The 2,754-nt window shown below is 39.4% G+C and overlaps 1 protein-coding gene across 4 annotated transcripts in view; it reads left to right on the forward strand.

Annotated features, from left to right (window-relative positions):
* CEP70 (centrosomal protein 70kDa) overlaps nucleotides 1-2,754 on the forward strand; it is a 115,027-nt gene that overhangs the window by 91,560 nt on the left and 20,713 nt on the right. The gene's annotated exons all lie outside the window — the stretch shown is intronic.

Genomic DNA, 2,754 nt, shown 5'->3' on the forward strand with positions numbered 1-2,754 from the left:
AGACGGGTTTCACCGTGTTAGCTAGGATGGTCTCGATCTCCTGACCTCGTGATTCGCCTGCCTCGGCCTCCCAAAGTGCTGGGATTACAGGCGTGAGCCACTGTGCTTGGCCTTATTTTATTTATTTTTATTACATGTCAGCTTATGCAACCTCCTAGTGGCTTTGACTTGGACCTACCAGGCTGATGGGGAAAATGACATTAAAAGGGGGTATTTCTGGTTTCAGAGTTTAAGAGCAATTTCTACTCTGCTGGATTTGGCTATATATTTATCTTAAGTGAGAACAAAAAAAAGTAGTTGCCTGAAGTAATAAAGGACAAAGATTTTAAATAGAAAATTGTCTTCGGAAGTAATGGAAGAATTGCAAGAGAATCAATGAAATTAGAAGCTATAAGCCTCTATGATCTGAATGTTTTAAAGTGAGCCTTATCACACTTTAAAAGTACCAGAAGGAATGCAGTGAGCCATTTATATCTACTGCTTGTACCCTTCCTGACTTTGGAAAGCAAGTGCTCAATGTTTCAAAGAGTTGATCTCAAACAGTGATTGTGTTTTCTGAAGATTATCTATGTGTACTCTTTCATTCAAGGGAATGGGATTTGAGAAAGTAGTTTGGGGAGTGTTGGGATGAAATATTTTGAAAGCTATGAGTTAATATATGCATTAAATGTATTAAGTCAGTTGTATTAGCATATATGATTCAGTTTTCAGTGACAGCTGTATTTCCTCCTTCCTGTGGCAACACATAACACAGTGACAGGCAAGTATCATGAGTAAAGAGGAATTACATACTGGGTTACAATAATAGGGGCCAGGTGCAGTGGCTCACACCTGTAATCCCAGCACTTTGGGAGACTGAGGCAGGAGGACTGCTTGAGCCCAGGAGTTTAAGACCAGCCTGGGCAATGTAGTGAGTCCTTGTCTCTACAAAGAATTTAAAAATTAGCCAGGTGTGGTGGTGCTTACCTGTAGCCCCAGTTACTGAGGAGGCTAAGGTGGGAGGATTGCTTGAGCTCAGGAGGTCAAGGCTGTAGTGAGCTATGATCACATCACTGTACTCCAGCGTGGGCAACAGAGCAAGACCCTGTCCCTCTACCCCTTCTCTCCCCCCAAAAAAAGATAATAGAGGAGGAAAACGAAAAAAGGAAAGAGAAGTGGCAAGTTCAGAAAGGATGCATGCATATTCAATGAATAATTATTCCCTTCCTACTATTCCTTGATATTTTGTGTACTTACAATTCTTCTTACATCTGTTTGGCATTCTAGGCACTGGTTGCAGTGGTAAACAAAACAGAAAAGGCCCCCAACCTCATAGAGATTACATGCAGGGAGAAAGATAAGGAAAAAATAAATAAGACAATTTCAATATACTATAAGTACTAAATGTACAATACTGGGTGAGTAGCCATTATATGAGTTTGGAGAAGAGATGGTAGTGACATGGTCGAAGGTGGCAGTAGTGGAGATGATGAGAAGTATTTGGAATTGGAGAATGGAGGTAGAACAATAGGACTTCATGATGGGTTGAATATAGGGAGTTGTGGGGAAAAAGGAAGAATCAGAAGTCTCCCAAGTTTTAACCTTGAATAACAAGGTGGTTGTCAGTGCCATTAATGAGATAGGAGATTGAGAGAGAAGCAACTGGGAGAAGGAGGATGTAGGGAAGTAAAAAGAGAAGGAAACCTGTTGACTCTAAAGCAAGTGTATAAGATACACACACACACACATACACACATGCATGCACTTACGCATACATAGAGATATATAGTCTTCATTATTCATAGATTCCATATTTATGAATTTGCCTACCTGCTGAAATTTATTTATAATCACAAAATCTGTACAGCACCTGCAGTCATTCATGGACATGTACGGGGCGGAAAATAATTTGGGTCACCTAACACACACATGCTTAGTTTTCAAACAAGATGATGCCCTGCCCTCTTGTTAGAGCTGTTACACTGTAAACAAATGTCCTTTTCTCCTATCTATTTAGTGATACTTTTTTTTTTTTTTTTTTTGCATTTCTATGCTTTTTGTTGGTGATTTCTTTAAGATGGCCCCTGAGTTAGTGCTGAAGCGCTGTTTGGTGTTCTTATCCACAAGAACGCTATAATATGCCTTGTAGAAAAAATACACCTATTAGATAAGCTTTATCAGGTATGACTTATAGAGTACTGTTGTCCATGGGTTCAATGTTAATGAATCAACTATATACATATTTTAAAGGTGTCTTTAAATAGAAACATACATACAACAAGGTTATATATTGATTATTTAAGGAAAATGTGACCAGACTTGCAGGAACCTGACCCTGTATTTCCCCTAGGAGCAAGTGGTTCAGTATTTGCTAATTCAGCATTCATGGTGATTTTATAGAACATAACTACCATGAATAATGAGAATTGACTGCATATATATATGTTGTTGTTGTTGTTTATTTGAGCTCTGGTCTTTAGAGTGACTTTTATTATCGTCCTTTAAAATTATGATTCAGACCCAATTTCTGCTATATTTTTCCTCTAAATTTTGAAGAAATGATGTGTTTTTGTTTTTAAATCTTTTTTTAAAGTTTAAAACTTTGGTAGTATGGCCGGGCGCGGTGGCTCAAGCCTGTAATCCCAGCACTTTGGGAGGCCGAGACGGGCGGATCACGAGGTCAGGAGATCGAGACCACCCTGGCTAACCCGGTGAAACCCCATCTCTACTAAAAAACACAAAAAAACTAGCCGGGCGAGGTGGCGGGCGCCTGTA

Source organism: Colobus angolensis, unplaced genomic scaffold (assembly GCF_000951035.1).
Source record: "Colobus angolensis palliatus isolate OR3802 unplaced genomic scaffold, Cang.pa_1.0 Scaffold46, whole genome shotgun sequence".
NCBI classification, from domain to species: domain Eukaryota; kingdom Metazoa; phylum Chordata; class Mammalia; order Primates; family Cercopithecidae; genus Colobus; species Colobus angolensis.